We start from the raw sequence: 22,442 nt of genomic DNA, 5'->3' as shown, positions 1-22,442 counted from the left end.
ATAACCCTAACCCTAGATCTGACCCTTGAACCAGAATCTTCACCTTCACCGTTGCTATCAACTATGACTCCCTTAATCCTCTGACTCGATCTCACACTCACACTCAATTCAGAATTTTTCGCGAATTCTGTCCATAACCATATTTTCTGCATAGACCTTTCCTTACAGAAAACCCTAACCCTAGCCCCGGATCCTTAACCTGAATGCTCACCGTCAGCATTGGTGTCACCGATGCCACATCTTGATGATGAAGTCCAAGCTGGCCTGCACCCACATGTCAGAGTAGGATGCTTAATCTAAACATAACCACATCCACCGCATAAACTTTAGACAATTGCCTAACCCTAACCCTAGCACATTCCTGTGACCTGAGCCTCCCAAATCATCATGGACGTCATCCTTGACTCACTGCGACTCAATTGGACAGTTGCCCTAAACTTGGAGAAGGACCCTCAGTCTAAACGTACCAATTGCCTGCCCCTACAGCTTTCCAAAAACCTAACCCTAACACTACCCCTGGCTCGGGGTCCTGACACCTCACCTTGACCATTGACGTCATCCGTGCCTCACCATAAACCTGATCCAACATCTTGCGCACCCAGTCACATCAGACACAGAAGCTAACTCTATCCGTAAAGAGAATGTTTCTGTATACCAGAGAGAACACAGAATTTTAACCCTGAAACTGATGCCTGGACCTGTATACAGAGTGTCAGCATCGGAGACACCCAGGGATCTCCCAACACGGAAACACAATTTCACAGTCACAGTCACATCAGAGCTAGACCTTAAGTCTTATAATTAACTTATTCTTTCTGTACTAGAGCCCGAACCAGTTATTCTAACCCTAGCCATGACTCTTGGACATGCCCCTTAATCGTAAAGATTGGCATCACTCACGCTTCATCGTAATCCTTTACCTCAATCCCGCACTTGCCCTCCCATCAGAGAGAAACCTGAAGCCTTTCCATAACCCTATCCTTCCTGTACACCTTACAGAACAAAACTAAACTTACTCTAGCCCTTGGAACTATACCTGAACCGACACCATCAGATTCAACGTCTGTCATGACGCACCATAAGCCTGAATCTCAAGGTCGCCGTCACCCTCACGTAAGGGACAGATGCGAACTCTAAATGTAACTGCATAATCCTGTCAATCTTACTGAACACCTAACCCTAACCCTAGTGCCAAGCCCTGGACTAGATTTTTCACCCGCAACAATGATGTCTACTACGACACATCTTAATTCGGAGCTTGAATCTCACACTCGCACTGACATCAGAAGAGAACCCTAATTCTTTCGGAAACCGTCTTTTCCGCACTGATTTTCCCTTACAGATAACCCTAAGCGTATCCCAGGCCCCTTTCACTGAACCGCCACCATCAGCATCGACGTCTGTCATTCCTCCCCATAATCCTGAAGCTCGTTCTGGACGCTGCCCTCATGTCAGAGTCGGATCAGTACTCTAACTGACACTCAATCTGCAGCATACTCCTTACCTTACAACTAATGCTGACCCTATCCCTGGTACCGGGATCTGACACTTCACCTTCATCATTGTTGTGACCCTCACTTCACCTGAAACTTAAACTTATTCTTGCACTCACCCTCACATCAGAGGCAGATCCGAATTCTAACTGCAACCCTACTTCACCCGTACTCCTTATCAAACCCATAACCCTACCCTAGATCTGAACCTTGAATCAGATTATTCACCTTCATCATTGCTACCCACTATGACACCCTTAATGGTGTGACTCGATCTCACACTCGCCCTCAATTTATATTTGCACCCTAATTCTGTCCATAACCATATTATCTGCATAAACCTGCATAGACCTTTCCTTACAGAAAACTCTAACCCTGGAACAGGTTCCTTTACCTGCATGCTCACCACCAGCATTGATGTCACCGAAGCCATACCTTAATGATGAAGTCCAAACTGGCCTTCACCCACACGTCAGAGTAGGATCCTCTATCTAAACATAACCACATCCACGGCATAAACTAAAACAATTCCCTATCCCTAACCCTAGCACATACCTGTGACCTGACCATCCATAATCTCCATGGATGTGACCCTTGCCTCATTGTAAGCCTGCGACTGAATTGGACAGTTGCCCTAAACTTGCAGAGGGACCCTCAGTCTAAACGTACCAATACCCTGCCCCTACGGCTTTCCAAAATCCTAACCCTAACCCTAGCCCTGGCTCGTGGTCCTGACACATCTCCTTGACCATTGACGTCAACCATGCCTCACCATAAACCTGATCCACCATCTTGCACTCCCTTTCTCATCAGAACTAGAAGCCAACTCTATCCATAAAGCCAATGTCTCTGCATACTAGAGAGAACAAAAAATTTTAACTCTAAAACTGGTGCCTGGACCTATACACAAAGCGTCATTATCACAAACACCCAGGGATCTCCTCAACACGGAAACGCAAATTCACACTCGCACTCACATCAGAGGTAGACCCTAACCCTAATAATTAACTTATCCTTTCTGCACAACAGCCCTAACCTCTATATTCAAAGCCTAGCCATGACTCTTGGACCTGCCCCTTCACCATAACCATTGGCATCACCTGCGCTTCATCGTAATCCTAATCTTCAATATCGAACGTGCCCTCCCATCGGAGAGAAACTCGAAATTTTTCCATAAACCTATCCTTCTTCTACACCTTACAGAACACAATAAACTTACTCTAGCCCTCGGCATTTTACCTGATCCAAAACCAACAGCCTCAATGTCTGTCTTGCCGCACCATAAGCCTGAAGCTCAAGGTGGCCCTCGCCCTCACTTCAGGATCAGATGCAAACTCTAAATGTTACTCCACATTCCTGTAAATCTTCCTGAACACCTTACCCTAACACTAGCGTGAAGCCTTGGACTAGATTCTTCACCTACAGCATTGATGTCAACTAAGACACATCTTAACTCGGAGCCTGAATTTCACATTCTCAATCACAACAGAAGAGAACCCTTATTCTCTCGGTAACCGTCTCTTCCGCAGAGATTTTCTCTTACAGATAGCCCTAACCCTCTCCCAGGACCCTTTCACTGAACCGCTACCATCAGCATCGACGACTGTCATTCGTTCCCACAACCCTGAAGCTCGTTCTCGCCGATGCCCTCTGGTCAGAGTCGGATCAGAACGCTAAATGTCACTCAATTTTCCGCAGACTCCTTACCTTACAACTAATGCCAACCCTATCCCTGGTGCCAGGATCTGACACTTCACCTTCACCATTGATGTCACACTCACTTCACCTTAAACCTTAAACTTATTCTTGCACAAAACCTCACATCAGAGGTGGATCCGAATTCTAACTGCAACCCTATCTCACCCGTACTCCTTATCGAACACATAACCCTAACCCTAGATCTGACCCTTGAACCAGAATCTTCACCTTCACCGTTGCTATCAACTATGACTCCCTTAATCCTCTGACTCGATCTCACACTCACACTCAATTCAGAATTTTTCGCAAATTCTGTCCATAACCATATTTTCTGCATAGACCTTTCCTTACAGAAAACCCTAACCCTAGCCCCGGATCCTTAACCTGAAGGCTCACTGTCAGCATTGGTGTCACCGATGCCACATCTTGATGATGAAGTCCACGCTGGCCTTCACCCACACGTCAGAGTAGGATGCTTAATCTTAACATAACCACATCCACCGCATAAACTTTAGACAATTCCCTAACCCTAACCCTAGCACATTCCTGTGACCTGAGCCTCCAAAATCATCATGGACGTCACCCTTGCCTCACTGCGACTCAATTGGACAGTTGCCCTAAACTTGGAGAAGGACCCTCAGTCTAAACGTACCAATTGCCTGCCCCTTCAGCTTTCCAAATACCTAACCCTAACACTACCCCTGGCTCGGGGTCCTGTCACCTCACCTTGACCATTGACGTCATCCGTGCCTCACCATAAACCTGATCCACCATCTTGCGCACCCTGTCACATCAGACTCAGAAGCTAACTCTATCCGTAAAGAGAATATTTCTGTATACCAGAGAGAACACAGAATTTTAACCCTGAAACTGATGCCTGGACCTGTATACAGAGTGTCAGCATCGGAGACACCCAGGGATCTCCCAACACGGAAACACTATTTCACAGTCACAGTCACATCAGAGCTAGACCTTAAGTCTTATAATTAACTTATTCTTTCTGTACTAGAGCCGGAACCAGTAATTCTAACCCTAGCCATGACTCTTGGACATGCCCCTTAATCGTAACCATTGGCATCACTCACGCTTCATCGTAATCCTTTACCTCAATCCCGCACTTGCCCTCCCATCAGAGAGAAACCTGAAGCCTTTCCATAACCCTATCCTTCCTGTACACCTTACAGAACAAAACTAAACTTACTCTAGCCCTTGGAACTATACCTGAACCGACACCATCAGCTTCAACGTCTGTCATGCCGCACCATAAGCCTGAATCTCAAGGTCGCCGTCACCCGCACGTCAGGGACAGATGCGAACTCTAAATGTAACTGCATAATCCTGTCAATCTTACTGAACACCTAACCCTAACAATAGTGCCAAGCCCTGGACTAGATTTTTCACCCGCAGCAATGATGTCAACTACGACACATCTTAATTCGGATCTTGAATCTCACACTCGCACTGACATCAGAAGAGAACCCTAATTCTTTCGGAAACCGTCTTTTCCGCACGGATTTTCTCTTACAGATAACCCTAAGCGTATCCCAGGCCCCTTTCACTGATCCGCCACCATCAGCATCGACGTCTGTCATTCCTCCCCATAATCCTGAAGCTCGTTCTGGACGCTGCCCTCATGTCAGAGTCGGATCAGTACTCTAACTGTCACTCAATCTGCAGCATACTCCTTACCTTACAACTAATGCTGACCCTATCCCTGGTACCGGGATCTGACACTTCACCTTCATCATTGTTGTGACCCTCACTTCACCTGAAACTTAAACTTATTCTTGCACTCACCCTCACATCAGAGGCGGATCCGAATTCTAACTGCAACCCTACTTCACCCGTACTCCTTATCAAACCCATAACCCTACCCTAGATCTGAACCTTGAATCAGATTATTCACCTTCATCGTTGCTACCCACTATGACACCCTTAATGGTGTGACTCGATCTCACACTCGCCCTCAATTTAGAATTGCACCCTAATTCTGTCCATAACCATATTATCTGCATAAACCTGCATAGACCTTTCCTTACAGAAAACTCTAACCCTGGAACAGGTTCCTTTACCTGCATGCTCACCACCAGCATTGATGTCACCGATGCCATACCTTAATGATGAAGTCCAAACTGGCCTTCACCCACACGTCAGAGTAGGATCCTCTATCTAAACATAACCACATCCACGGCATAAACTAAAACAATTCCCTATCCCTAACCCTAGCACATACCTGTGGCCTGACCATCCATAATCTCCATGGATGTGACCCTTGCCTCATTGTAAGCCTGCGACTGAATTGGACAGTTGCCCTAACCTTGCAGAAGGACCCTCAGTCTAAACGTACCAATACCCTGCCCCTACGGCTTTCCAAAATCCTAACCCTAACCCTAGCCCTGGCTCGTGGTCCTGACACCTCACCTTGACCATTGACGTCAACCGTGCCTCACCGTAAACCTGATCCACCATCTTGCACTCCCTTTCTCATCAGAACTAGAAGCCAACTCTATCCATAAAGCCAATGTCTCTGCATACCAGAGAGAACAAAAAATTTTAACTCTAAAACTGGTGCCTGGACCTATACACAAAGCGTCATTATCACAAACACCCAGGGATCTCCTCAACACGGAAACGCAAATTCACACTCGCACTCACATCAGAGGTAGACCCTAACCCTAATAATTAACTTATCCTTTCTGCACAACAGCCCTAACCTCTATATTCAAAGTCTAGCCATGACTCTTGGACCTGCCCCTTCACCATAACCATTGGCATCACCTGCGCTTCATCGTAATCCTAATCTTCAATCCCGAACGTGCCCTCCCATCGGAGAGAAACTCGAAATTTTTCCATAAACCTATCCTTCTTCTACACCTTACAGAACACAATAAACTTACTCTAGCCCTCGGCATTTTACCTGATCCAAAACCAACAGCCTCAATGTCTGTCTTGCCGCACCATAAGCCTGAAGCTCAAGGTGGCCCTCGCCCTCACTTCAGGGTCAGATGCAAACTCTAAATGTTACTCCACATTCCTGTAAATCTTACTGAACTCCTAACCCTAACCCTAGCGCGAAGCCTTGGACTAGATTCTTCACCTACAACATTGATGTCAACTAAGACACATCTTAACTTGGAGCCTGAATTTCACATTCTCAATCACAACAGAAGAGAACCCCTATTCTCTCGGTAACGGTCTCTTCCGCAGAGATTTTCTCTCACAGATAGCCCTAACCCTCTCCCAGGACCCTTTCACTGAACCGCTACCATCAGCATCGACGTCTGTCATTCGTTCCCACAACCCTGAAGCTCGTTCTGGCCACTGCCCTCTTGTCAGAGTCGGATCAGAACGCTAAATGTCACTCAATTTTCCGCAGACTCCTTACCTTACAACTAATGCCAACCCTATCCCTGGTGCCAGGATCTGACACTTCACCTTCATCATTGATGTCACACTCACTTCACCTTAAACCTTAAACTTATTCTTGCACAAAACCTCACATCAGAGGTGGATCCGAATTCTAACTGCAACCCTATCTCACCCGTACTCCTTATCGAACACATAACCCTAACCCTAGATCTGACCCTTGAACCAGAATCTTCACCTTCACCGTTGCTATCAACTATGACTCCCTTAATCCTCTGACTCGATCTCACACTCACACTCAATTCAGAATTTTTCGCGAATTCTGTCCATAACCATATTTTCTGCATAGACCTTTCCTTACAGAAAACCCTAACCCTAGCCCCGGATCCTTAACCTGAATGCTCACCGTCAGCATTGGTGTCACCGATGCCACATCTTGATGATGAAGTCCAAGCTGGCCTGCACCCACATGTCAGAGTAGGATGCTTAATCTAAACATAACCACATCCACCGCATAAACTTTAGACAATTGCCTAACCCTAACCCTAGCACATTCCTGTGACCTGAGCCTCCCAAATCATCATGGACGTCATCCTTGACTCACTGCGACTCAATTGGACAGTTGCCCTAAACTTGGAGAAGGACCCTCAGTCTAAACGTACCAATTGCCTGCCCCTACAGCTTTCCAAAAACCTAACCCTAACACTACCCCTGGCTCGGGGTCCTGACACCTCACCTTGACCATTGACGTCATCCGTGCCTCACCATAAACCTGATCCAACATCTTGCGCACCCAGTCACATCAGACACAGAAGCTAACTCTATCCGTAAAGAGAATGTTTCTGTATACCAGAGAGAACACAGAATTTTAACCCTGAAACTGATGCATGGACCTGTATACAGAGTGTCAGCATCGGAGACACCCAGGGATCTCCCAACACGGAAACACAATTTCACAGTCACAGTCACATCAGAGCTAGACCTTAAGTCTTATAATTAACTTATTCTTTCTGTACTAGAGCCCGAACCAGTTATTCTAACCCTAGCCATGACTCTTGGACATGCCCCTTAATCGTAAAGATTGGCATCACTCACGCTTCATCGTAATCCTTTACCTCAATCCCGCACTTGCCCTCCCATCAGAGAGAAACCTGAAGCCTTTCCATAACCCTATCCTTCCTGTACACCTTACAGAACAAAACTAAACTTACTCTAGCCCTTGGAACTATACCTGAACCGACACCATCAGATTCAACGTCTGTCATGACGCACCATAAGCCTGAATCTCAAGGTCGCCGTCACCCTCACGTAAGGGACAGATGCGAACTCTAAATGTAACTGCATAATCCTGTCAATCTTACTGAACACCTAACCCTAACCCTAGTGCCAAGCCCTGGACTAGATTTTTCACCCGCAACAATGATGTCTACTACGACACATCTTAATTCGGAGCTTGAATCTCACACTCGCACTGACATCAGAAGAGAACCCTAATTCTTTCGGAAACCGTCTTTTCCGCACTGATTTTCCCTTACAGATAACCCTAAGCGTATCCCAGGCCCCTTTCACTGAACCGCCACCATCAGCATCGACGTCTGTCATTCCTCCCCATAATCCTGAAGCTCGTTCTGGACGCTGCCCTCATGTCAGAGTCGGATCAGTACTCTAACTGACACTCAATCTGCAGCATACTCCTTACCTTACAACTAATGCTGACCCTATCCCTGGTACCGGGATCTGACACTTCACCTTCATCATTGTTGTGACCCTCACTTCACCTGAAACTTAAACTTATTCTTGCACTCACCCTCACATCAGAGGCAGATCCGAATTCTAACTGCAACCCTACTTCACCCGTACTCCTTATCAAACCCATAACCCTACCCTAGATCTGAACCTTGAATCAGATTATTCACCTTCATCATTGCTACCCACTATGACACCCTTAATGGTGTGACTCGATCTCACACTCGCCCTCAATTTATATTTGCACCCTAATTCTGTCCATAACCATATTATCTGCATAAACCTGCATAGACCTTTCCTTACAGAAAACTCTAACCCTGGAACAGGTTCCTTTACCTGCATGCTCACCACCAGCATTGATGTCACCGATGCCATACCTTAATGATGAAGTCCAAACTGGCCTTCACCCACACGTCAGAGTAGGATCCTCTATCTAAACATAACCACATCCACGGCATAAACTAAAACAATTCCCTATCCCTAACCCTAGCACATACCTGTGGCCTGACCATCCATAATCTCCATGGATGTGACCCTTGCCTCATTGTAAGCCTGCGACTGAATTGGACAGTTGCCCTAACCTTGCAGAAGGACCCTCAGTCTAAACGTACCAATACCCTGCCCCTACGGCTTTCCAAAATCCTAACCCTAACCCTAGCCCTGGCTCGTGGTCCTGACACCTCACCTTGACCATTGACGTCAACCATGCCTCACCGTAAACCTGATCCACCATCTTGCACTCCCTTTCTCATCAGAACTAGAAGCCAACTCTATCCATAAAGCCAATGTCTCTGCATACCAGAGAGAACAAAAAATTTTAACTCTAAAACTGGTGCCTGGACCTATACACAAAGCGTCATTATCACAAACACCCAGGGATCTCCTCAACACGGAAACGCAAATTCACACTCGCACTCACATCAGAGGTAGACCCTAACCCTAATAATTAACTTATCCTTTCTGCACAACAGCCCTAACCTCTATATTCAAAGCCTAGCCATGACTCTTGGACCTGCCCCTTCACCATAACCATTGGCATCACCTGCGCTTCATCGTAATCCTAATCTTCAATCCCGAACGTGCCCTCCCATCGGAGAGAAACTCGAAATTTTTCCATAAACCTATCCTTCTTCTACACCTTACAGAACACAATAAACTTACTCTAGCCCTCGGCATTTTACCTGATCCAAAACCAACAGCCTCAATGTCTGTCTTGCCGCACCATAAGCCTGAAGCTCAAGGTGGCCCTCGCCCTCACTTCAGGGTCAGATGCAAACTCTAAATGTTACTCCACATTCCTGTAAATCTTACTGAACACCTAACCCTAACCCTAGCGCGAAGCCTTGGACTAGATTCTTCACCTACAACATTGATGTCAACTAAGACACATCTTAACTCGGAGCCTGAATTTCACATTCTCAATCACAACAGAAGAGAACCCCTATTCTCTCGGTAACCGTCTCTTCCGCAGAGATTTTCTCTCACAGATAGCCCTAACCCTCTCCCAGGACCCTTTCACTGAACCGCTACCATCAGCATCGACGTCTGTCATTCGTTCCCACAACCCTGAAGCTCGTTCTGGCCACTGCCCTCTTGTCAGAGTCGGATCAGAACGCTAAATGTCACTCAATTTTCCGCAGACTCCTTACCTTACAACTAATGCCAACCCTATCCCTGGTGCCAGGATCTGACACTTCACCTTCATCATTGATGTCACACTCACTTCACCTTAAACCTTAAACTTATTCTTGCACAAAACCTCACATCAGAGGTGGATCCGAATTCTAACTGCAACCCTATCTCACCCGTACTCCTTATCGAACACATAACCCTAACCCTAGATCTGACCCTTGAACCAGAATCTTCACCTTCACCGTTGCTATCAACTATGACTCCCTTAATCCTCTGACTCGATCTCACACTCACACTCAATTCAGAATTTTTCGCGAATTCTGTCCATAACCATATTTTCTGCATAGACCTTTCCTTACAGAAAACCCTAACCCTAGCCCCGGATCCTTAACCTGAATGCTCACCGTCAGCATTGGTGTCACCGATGCCACATCTTGATGATGAAGGCCAAGCTGGCCTGCACCCACATGTCAGAGTAGGATGCTTAATCTAAACATAACCACATCCACCGCATAAACTTTAGACAATTGCCTAACCCTAACCCTAGCACATTCCTGTGACCTGAGCCTCCCAAATCATCATGGACGTCACCCTTGACTCACTGCGACTCAATTGGACAGTTGCCCTAAACTTGGAGAAGGACCCTCAGTCTAAACGTACCAATTGCCTGCCCCTACAGCTTTCCAAAAACCTAACCCTAACACTACCCCTGGCTCGGGGTCCTGACAACTCACCTTGACCATTGACGTCATCCGTGCCTCACCATAAACCTGATCCACCATCTTGCGCACCCAGTCACATCAGACTCAGAAGCTAACTCTATCCGTAAAGAGAATGTTTCTGTATACCAGAGAGAACACAGAATTTTAACCCTGAAACTGATGCCTGGACCTGTATACAGAGTGTCAGCATCGGAGACACCCAGGGATCTCCCAACACGGAAACACAATTTCACAGTCACAGTCACATCAGAGCTAGACCTTAAGTCTTATAATTAACTTATTCTTTCTGTACTAGAGCCCGAACCAGTAATTCTAACCCTAGCCATGACTCTTGGACATGCCCCTTAATCGTAAAGATTGGCATCACTCACGCTTCATCGTAACCCTTTACCTCAATCCCGCACTTGCCCTCCTATCAGAGTGAAACCTGAAGCCTTTCCATAACCCTATCCTTCCTGTACACCTTACAGAACAAAACTAAACTTACTCTAGCCCTTGGAACTATACCTGAACCGACACCATCAGCTTCAACGTCTGTCATGCCGCACCATAAGCCTGAATCTCAAGGTCGCCGTCACCCTCACGTAAGGGACAGATGCGAACTCTAAATGTAACTGCATAATCCTGTCAATCTTACTGAACACCTAACCCTAACCCTAGTGCCAAGCCCTGGACTAGATTTTTCACCCGGGGCAATGATGTCTACTACGACACATCTTAATTCGGAGCTTGAATCTCACACTCGCACTGACATCAGAAGAGAACCCTAATTCTTTCGGAAACCGTCTTTTCCGCACTGATTTTCCCTTACAGATAACCCTAAGCGTATCCCAGGCCCCTTTCACTGAACCGCCACCATCAGCATCGACGTCTGTCATTCCTCCCCATAATCCTGAAGCTCGTTCTGGACGCTGCCCTCATGTCAGAGTCGGATCAGTACTCTAACTGTCACTCAATCTGCAGTATACTCCTTACCTTACAACTAATGCTGACCCTATCCCTGGTACCGGGATCTGACACTTCACCTTCATCATTGTTGTGACCCTCACTTCACCTGAAACTTAAACTTATTCTTGCACCCACCCTCACATCAGAGGCGGATCCGAATTCTAACTGCAACCCTACTTCACCCGTACTCCTTATCAAACCCATAACCCTACCCTAGATCTGAACCTTGAATCAGATTATTCACCTTCATCGTTGCTACCCACTATGACACCCTTAATGGTGTGACTCGATCTCACACTCGCCCTCAATTTAGAATTGCACCCTAACTCTGTCCATAACCATATTATCTGCATAAACCTGCATAGACCTTTCCTTACAGAAAACTCTAACCCTAGAACAGGTTCCTTTACCTGCATGCTCACCACCAGCATTGATGTCACCGATGCCATACCTTAATGATGAAGTCCAAACTGGCCTTCACCCACACGTCAGAGTAGGATCCTCTATCTAAACATAACCACATCCACGGCATAAACTAAAACAATTCCCTATCCCTAACCCTAGCACATACCTGTGGCCTGACCATCCATAATCTCCATGGATGTGACCCTTGCCTCATTGTAAGCCTGCGACTGAATTGGACAGTTGCCCTAACCTTGCAGAAGGACCCTCAGTCTAAACGTACCAATACCCTGCCCCTACGGCTTTCCAAAATCCTAACCCTAACCCTAGCCCTGGCTCGTGGTCCTGACACCTCACCTTGACCATTGACGTCAACCATGCCTCACCGTAAACCTGATCCACCATCTTGCACTCCCTTTCTCATCAGAACTAGAAGCCAACTCTATCCATAAAGCCAATGTCTCTGCATACCAGAGAGAACAAAAAATTTTAACTCTAAATCTCTTGCCTGGACCTATACACAAAGCGTCATTATCACAAACACCCAGGGATCTCCTCAACACGGAAACGCAAATTCACACTCGCACTCACATCAGAGGTAGACCCTAACCCTAATAATTAACTTATCCTTTCTGCACAACAGCCCTAACCTCTATATTCAAAGCCTAGCCATGACTCTTGGACCTGCCCCTTCACCATAACCATTGGCATCACCTGCGCTTCATCGTAATCCTAATCTTCAATCCCGAACGTGCCCTCCCATCGGAGAGAAACTCGAAATTTTTCCATAAACCTATCCTTCTTCTACACCTTACAGAACACAATAAACTTACTCTAGCCCTCGGCATTTTACCTGATCCAAAACCAACAGCCTCAATGTCTGTCTTGCTGCACCATAAGCCTGAAGCTCAAGGTGGCCCTCGCCCTCACTTCAGGGTCAGATGCAAACTCTAAATGTTACTCCACATTCCTGTAAATCTTACTGAACACCTAACCCTAACCCTAGCGCGAAGCCTTGGACTAGATTCTTCACCTACAACATTGATGTCAACTAAGACACATCTTAACTCGGAGCCTGAATTTCACATTCTCAATCACAACAGAAGAGAACCCTTATTCTCTCGGTAACCGTCTCTTCCGCAGAGATTTTCTCTTACAGATAGCCCTAACCCTCTCCCAGGACCCTTTCACTGAACCGCTACCATCAGCATCGACGTCTGTCATTCGTTCCCACAACCCTGAAGCTCGTTCTGGCCACTGCCCTCTTGTCAGAGTCGGATCAGAACACTAAATGTCACTCAATTTTCCGCAGACTCCTTACCTTACAACTAATTCCAACCCTATCCCTGGTGCCAGGATCTGACACTTCACCTTCATCATTGATGTCACATTCACTTCACCTTAAACCTTAAACTTATTCTTGCACAAAACCTCACATCAGAGGTGGATCCGAATTCTAACTGCAACCCTATGTCACCCGTACTCCTTATCGAACACATAACCCTAACCCTAGATCTGACCCTTGAACCAGAATCTTCACCTTCACCGTTGCTATCAACTATGACTCCCTTAATCCTCTGACTCGATCTCACACTCACACTCAATTCAGAATTTTTCGCAAATTCTGTCCATAACCATATTTTCTGCATAGACCTTTCCTTACAGAAAACCCTAACCCTAGCCCCGGATCCTTAACCTGAATGCTCACCGTCAGCATTGGTGTCACCGATGCCACATCTTGATGATGAAGTCCAAGCTGGCCTGCACCCACATGTCAGAGTAGGATGCTTAATCTAAACATAACCACATCCACCGCATAAACTTTAGACAATTGCCTAACCCTAACCCTAGCACATTCCTGTGACCTGAGCCTCCAAAATCATCATGGACGTCACCCTTGCCTCACTGCGACTCAATTGGACAGTTGCCCTAAACTTGGAGAAGGACCCTCAGTCTAAACGTACCAATTGCCTGCCCCTACAGCTTTCCAGAAACCTAACCCTAACACTACCCCTGGCTCGGGGTCCTGACACCTCACCTTGACCATTGACGTCATCCGTGCCTCACCATAAACCTGATCCACCATCTTGCGCACCCTGTCACATCAGACTCAGAAGCTAACTCTATCCGTAAAGAGAATGTTTCTGTATACCAGAGAGAACACAGAATTTTAACCCTGAAACTGATGCCTGGACCTGTATACAGAGTGTCAGCATCGCAGACACCCAGGGATCTCCCAACACGGAAACACAATTTCACAGTCACAGTCACATCAGAGCTAGACCTTAAGTCTTATAATTAACTTATTCTTTCTGTACTAGAGCCCGAACCAGTAATTCTAACCCTAGCCATGACTCTTGGACATGCCCCTTAACCGTAACCATTGGCATCACTCACGCTTCATCGTAATCCTTTACCTCAATCCCGCACTTGCCCTCCCATCAGAGAGAAACCTGAAGCCTTTCCATAACCCTATCCTTCCTGTACACCTTACAGAACAAAACTAAACTTACTCTAGCCCTTGGAACTATACCTGAACCGACACCATCAGCTTCAACGTCTGTCATGCCGCACCATAAGCCTGAATCTCAAGGTCGCCGTCACCCTCACGTCAGGGACAGATGCGAACTCTAAATGTAACTGCATAATCCTGTCAATCTTACTGAACACCTAACCCTAACCCTAGTGCCAAGCCCTGGACTAGATTTTTCACCCGCAGCAATGATGTCAACTACGACACATCTTAATTCGGAGCTTGAATCTCACACTCGCACTGACATCAGAAGAGAACCCTAATTCTTTCGGAAACCGTCTTTTCCGCACTGATTTTCTCTTACAGATAACCCTAAGCGTATCCCAGGCCCCTTTCACTGAACCGCCACCATCAGCATCGACGTCTGTCATTCCTCCCCATAATCCTGAAGCTCGTTCTGGACGCTGCCCTCATGTCAGAGTCGGATCAGTACTCTAACTGTCACTCAATCTGCAGCATACTCCTTACCTTACAACTAATGCTGACCCTATCCCTGGTACCGGGATCTGACACTTCACCTTCATCATTGTTGTGACCCTCACTTCACCTGAAACTTAAACTTATTCTTGCACTCACCCTCACATCAGAGGCGGATCCGAATTCTAACTGCAACCCTACTTCACCCGTACTCCTTATCAAACCCATAACCCTACCCTAGATCTGAACCTTGAATCAGATTATTCACCTTCATCGTTGCTACCCACTATGACACCCTTAATGGTGTGACTCGATCTCACACTCGCCCTCAATTTAGAATTGCACCCTAATTCTGTCCATAACCATATTATCTGCATAAACCTGCATAGACCTTTCCTTACAGAAAACTCTAACCCTGGAACAGGTTCCTTTACCTGCATGCTCACCACCAGCATTGATGTCACCGATGCCATACCTTAATGATGAAGTCCAAACTGGCCTTCACCCACACGTCAGAGTAGGATCCTCTATCTAAACATAACCACATCCACGGCATAAACTAAAACAATTCCCTATCCCTAACCCTAGCACATACCTGTGGCCTGACCATCCATAATCTCCATGGATGTGACCCTTGCCTCATTGTAAGCCTGCGACTGAATTGGACAGTTGCCCTAACCTTGCAGAAGGACCCTCAGTCTAAACGTACCAATACCCTGCCCCTACGGCTTTCCAAAATCCTAACCCTAACCCTAGCCCTGGCTCGTGGTCCTGACACCTCACCTTGACCATTGACGTCAACCATGCCTCACCGTAAACCTGATCCACCATCTTGCACTCCCTTTCTCATCAGAACTAGAAGCCAACTCTATCCATAAAGCCAATGTCTCTGCATACCAGAGAGAACAAAAAATTTTAACTCTAAAACTGGTGCCTGGACCTATACACAAAGCGTCATTATCACAAACACCCAGGGATCTCCTCAACACGGAAACGCAAATTCACACTCGCACTCACATCAGAGGTAGACCCTAACCCTAATAATTAACTTATCCTTTCTGCACAACAGCCCTAACCTCTATATTCAAAGCCTAGCCATGACTCTTGGACCTGCCCCTTCACCATAACCATTGGCATCACCTGCGCTTCATCGTAATCTTAATCTTCAATCCCAAACGTGCCCTCCCATCGGAGAGAAACTCGAAATTTTTCCATAAACCTATCCTTCTTCTACACCTTACAGAACACAGTAAACTTACTCTAGCCCTCGGCATTTTACCTGATCCAAAACCAACAGCCTCAATGTCTGTCTTGCCGCACCATAAGCCTGAAGCTCAAGGTGGCCCTCGCCCTCACTTCAGGGTCAGATGCAAACTCTAAATGTTACTCCACATTCCTGTAAATCTTACTGAACTCCTAACCCTAACCCTAGCGCGAAGCCTTGGACTAGATTCTTCACCTACAACATTGATGTCAACTAAGACACATCTTAACTTGGAGCCTGAATTTCACATTCTCAATCACAACAGAAGAGAACCCCTATTCTCTCGGTAACCGTCTCTTCCGCAGAGATTTTCTCTCACAGATAGCCCTAACCCTCTCCCAGGACCCTTTCACTGAACCGCTACCATCAGCATCGACGTCTGTCATTCGTTCCCACAACCCTGAAGCTCGTTCTGGCCACTGCCCTCTTGTCAGAGTCGGATCAGAACGCTAAATGTCACTCAATTTTCCGCAGACTCCTTACCTTACAACTAATGCCAACCCTATCCCTGGTGACAGGATCTGACACTTCACCTTCATCATTGATGTCACACTCACTTCACCTTAAACCTTAAACTTATTCTTGCACAAAACCTCACATCAGAGGTGGATCCGAATTCTAACTGCAACCCTATCTCACCCGTACTCCTTATCGAACACATAACCCTAACCCTAGATCTGACCCTTGAACCAGAATCTTCACCTTCACCGTTGCTATCAACTATGACTCCCTTAATCCTCTGACTCGATCTCACACTCACACTCAATTCAGAATTTTTCGCGAATTCTGTCCATAACCATATTTTCTGCATAGACCTTTCCTTACAGAAAACCCTAACCCTAGCCCCGGATCCTTAACCTGAATGCTCACCGTCAGCATTGGTGTCACCGATGCCACATCTTGATGATGAAGTCCAAGCTGGCCTGCACCCACATGTCAGAGTAGGATGCTTAATCTAAACATAACCACATCCACCGCATAAACGTTAGACAATTGCCTAACCCTAACCCTAGCACATTCCTGTGAACTGAGCCTCCCAAATCATCATGGACGTCACCCTTGCCTCACTGCGACTCAATTGGACAGTTGCCCTAAACTTGGAGAAGGACCCTCAGTCTAAACGTACCAATTGCCTGCCCCTACAGCTTTCCAAAATCCTAACCCTAACACTACCCCTGGCTCGGGGTCTTGACACCTCACCTTGACCATTGACGTCATCCGTGCCTCACCATAAACCTGATCCACCATCTTGCACACCCAGTCACATCAGACTCAGAAGCTAACTCTATCCGTAAAGAGAATGTTTCTGTATACCAGAGAGAACACAGAATTTTAACCCTGAAACTGATGCCTGGACCTGTATACAGAGTGTCAGCATCGGAGACACCCAGGGATCTCCCAACACGGAAACACAATTTCACAGTCACAGTCACATCAGAGCTAGACCTTAAGTCTTATAATTAACTTATTCTTTCTGTACTAGAGCCCGAACCAGTTATTCTAACCCTAGCCATGACTCTTGGACATGCCCCTTAATCGTAAAGATTGGCATCACTCACGCTTCATCGTAATCCTTTACCTCAATCCCGCACTTGCCCTCCCATCAGAGAGAAACCTGAAGCCTTTCCATAACCCTATCCTTCCTGTACACCTTACAGAACAAAACTAAACTTACTCTAGCCCTTGGAACTATACCTGAACCGACACCGTCAGCTTCAACGTCTGTCTTGCCGCACCATAAGCCTGAATCTCAAGGTTGCCGTCACCCTCACGTCAGGGACAGATGCGAACTCTGAATGTAACTGCGTAATCCTGTCAATCTTACTGAACACCTAACCCTAACCCTAGTGCCAAGCCCTGGACTAGATTTTTCACCCGCAGCAATGATGTCAACTACGACACATCTTAATTCGGAGCTTGAATCTCACACTCGCACTGACATCAGAAGAGAACCCTAATTCTTTCGGAAACCGTCTTTTCCGCACTGATTTTCTCTTACAGATAACCCTAAGCGTATCCCAGGCCCCTTTCACTGAACCGCCACCATCAGCATCGACGTCTGTCATTCCTCCCCATAATCCTGAAGCTCGTTCTGGACGCTGCCCTCATGTCAGAGTCGATCAGTAGTCTAACTGTCACTCAATCTGCAGCATACTCCTTACCTTACAACTAATGCTGACCCTATCCCTGGTACCGGGATCTGACACTTCACCTTCATCATTGTTGTGACCCTCACTTCACCTTAAACTTAAACTTATTCTTGCACTCACCCTCACATCAGAGGCGGATCCGAATTCTAACTGCAACCCTACTTCACCCGTACTCCTTATCAAACCCATAACCCTACCCTAGATCTGAACCTTGAATCAGATTATTCACCTTCATCGGTGCTACCCACTATGACACCCTTAATGGTGTGACTCGATCTCACACTCGCCCTCAATTTAGAATTGCACCCTAATTCTGTCCATAACCATATTATCTGCATAAACCTGCATAGACCTTTCCTTACAGAAAACTCTAACCCTGGAACACGTTCCTTTACCTGCATGCTCACCACCAGCATTGATGTCACCGATGCCATACCTTAATGATGAAGTCCAAACTGGCCTTCACCCACACGTCAGAGTAGGATCCTCTATCTAAGCATAACCACATCCACGGCATAAACTAAAACAATTCCCTATCCCTAACCCTAGCACATACCTGTGGCCTGACCATCCATAATCTCCATGGATGTGACCCTTGCCTCATTGTAAGCCTGCGACTGAATTGGACAGTTGCCCTAACCTTGCAGAAGGACCCTCAGTCTAAACGTACCAATACCCTGCCCCTACGGCTTTCCAAAATCCTAACCCTAACCCTAGCCCTGGCTCCTGGTCCTGACACCTCACCTTGACCATTGACGTCAACCATGCCTCACCATAAACCTGATCCACCATCTTGCACTCCCTTTCTCATCAGAACTAGAAGCCAACTCTATCCATAAAGCCAATGTCTCTGCATACCAGAGAGAACAAAAAATTTTAACTCTAAAACTGGTGCCTGGACCTATACACAAAGCGTCATTATCACAAACACCCAGGGATCTCCTCAACACGGAAACGCAAATTCACACTCGCACTCACATCAGAGGTAGACCCTAACCCTAATAATTAACTTATCCTTTCTGCACAACAGCCCTAACCTCTATAGTCAAAGCCTAGCCATGACTCTTGGACCTGCCCCTTCACCATAACCATTGGCATCACCTGCGCTTCATCGTAATCCTAATCTTCAATCCCGAACGTGCCCTCCCATCGGAGAGAAACTCGAAATTTTTCCATAAACCTATCCTTCTTCTACACCTTACAGAACACAATAAACTTACTCTAGCCCTCGGCATTTTACCTGATCCAAAACCAACAGCCTCAATGTCTGTCTTGCCGCACCATAAGCCTGAAGCTCAAGGTGGCCCTCGCCCTCACTTCAGGGTCAGATGCAAACTCTAAATGTTACTCCACATTCCTGTAAATCTTACTGAACGCCTAACCCTAACCCTAGCGCGAAGCCTTGGACTAGATTCTTCACCTTCAACATTGGTGTCAACAAAGACACATCTTAACTCGGAGCCTGAATTTCACATTCTCAATCACAACAGAAGAGAACCCTTATTCTCTCGGTAACCGTCTCTTCCGCAGAGATTTTCTCTTACAGATAGCCCTAACCCTCTCCCAGGACCCTTTCACTGAACCGCTACCATCAGCATCGACGTCTGTCATTCGTTCCCACAACCCTGAAGCTCGTTCTGGCCACTGCCCTCTTGTCAGAGTCGGATCAGAACGCTAAATGTCACTCAATTTTCCGCAGACTCCTTACCTTACAACTAATGCCAACCCTATCCCTGGTGCCAGGATCTGACACTTCACCTTCATCATTGATGTCACACTCACTTCACCTTAAACCTTAAACTTATTCTTGCACAAAACCTCACATCAGAGGTGGATCCGAATTCTAACTGCAACCCTATCTCACCCGTACTCCTTATCGAACACATAACCCTAACCCTAGATCTGACCCTTGAACCAGAATCTTCACCTTCACCGTTGCTATCAACTATGACTCCCTTAATCCTCTGACTCGATCTCACACTCACACTCAATTCAGAATTTTTCGCAAATTCTGTCCATAACCATATTTTCTGCATAGACCTTTCCTTACAGAAAACCCTAACCCTAGCCCCGGATCCTTAACCTGAATGCTCACCGTCAGCATTGGTGTCACCGATGCAACATCTTGATGATGAAGTCCAAGCTGGCCTTCACCCACACGTCAGAGTAGGATGCTTAATCTAAACATAACCACATCCACCGCATAAACTTTAGACAATTGCCTAACCCTAACCCTAGCACATTCCTTTGCCCTGAGCCACCAAAATCATCATGGACGTCACCCTTGCCTCACTGCGACTCAATTGGAGAGTTGCCCTAAACTTGGAGAAGGACCCTCAGTCTAAACGTACCAATTGCCTGCCCCTACAGCTTTCCAGAAACCTAACCCTAACACTACCCCTGGCTCGGGGTCCTGACACCTCACCTTGACCATTGACGTCATCCGTGCCTCACCATAAACCTGATCCACCATCTTGCGCACCCTGTCACATCAGACTCAGAAGCTAACTCTATCCGTAAAGAGAATGTTTCTGTATACCAGAGAGAACACAGAATTTTAACCCTGAAACTGATGCCTGGACCTGTAGACAGAGTGTCAGCATCGGAGACACCCAGGGATCTCCCAACACGGCAACACAATTTCACAGTCACAGTCACATCAGAGCTAAACCTTAAGTCTTATAATAAACTTATTCTTTCTGTACTAGAGCCCGAACCAGTAATTCTAACCCTAGCCATGACTCTTGGACATGCCCCTTAATCGTAACCATTGGCATCACTCACGCTTCATCGTAATCCTTTATCTCAATCCCGCACTTGCCCTCCCATTAGAGAGAAACCTGAAGCCTTTCCATAACCCTATCCTTCCTGTACACCTTACAGAACAAAACTAAACTTACTCTAGCCCTTGGAACTATACCTGAACCGACACCGTCAGCTTCAACGTCTGTCTTGCCGCACCATAAGCCTGAATCTCAAGGTCGCCGTCACCCTCACGTCAGGGACAGATGCGAACTCTGAATGTAACTGCGTAATCCTGTCAATCTTACTGAACACCTAACCCTAACCCTAGTGCCAAGCCCTGGACTAGATTTTTCACCCGCAGCAATGATGTCAACTACGACACATCTTAATTCGGAGCTTGAATCTCACACTCGCACTGACATCAGAAGAGAACCCTAATTCTTTCGGAAACCGTCTTTTCCGCACTGATTTTCTCTTACAGATAACCCTAAGCGTATCCCAGGCCCCTTTCACTGAACCGCCACCATCAGCATCGACGTCTGTCATTCCTCCCCATAATCCTGAAGCTCGTTCTGGACGCTGCCCTCATGTCAGAGTCGGATCAGTAGTCTAACTGTCACTCAATCTGCAGCATACTCCTTACCTTACAACTAATGCTGACCCTATCCCTGGTACCGGGATCTGACACTTCACCTTCATCATTGTTGTGACCCTCACTTCACCTTAAACTTAAACTTATTCTTGCACTCACCCTCACATCAGAGGCGGATCCGAATTCTAACTGCAACCCTACTTCACCCGTACTCCTTATCAAACCCATAACCCTACCCTAGATCTGAACCTTGAATCAGATTATTCACCTTCATCGGTGCTACCCACTATGACACCCTTAATGGTGTGACTCGATCTCACACTCGCCCTCAATTTAGAATTGCACCCTAATTCTGTCCATAACCATATTATCTGCATAAACCTGCATAGACCTTTCCTTACAGAAAACTCTAACCCTGGAACACGTTCCTTTACCTGCATGCTCACCACCAGCATTGATGTCACCGATGCCATACCTTAATGATGAAGTCCAAACTGGCCTTCACCCACACGTCAGAGTAGGATCCTCTATCTAAGCATAACCACATCCACGGCATAAACTAAAACAATTCCCTATCCCTAACCCTAGCACATACCTGTGGCCTGACCATCCATAATCTCCATGGATGTGACCCTTGCCTCATTGTAAGCCTGCGACTGAATTGGACAGTTGCCCTAACCTTGCAGAAGGACCCTCAGTCTAAACGTACCAATACCCTGCCCCTACGGCTTTCC

This window comes from Manis javanica, chromosome 14, assembly GCF_040802235.1.
Source record: "Manis javanica isolate MJ-LG chromosome 14, MJ_LKY, whole genome shotgun sequence".
Taxonomy (NCBI): Eukaryota; Metazoa; Chordata; class Mammalia; order Pholidota; family Manidae; genus Manis; species Manis javanica.
This window is presented reverse-complemented; position numbering follows the sequence as displayed.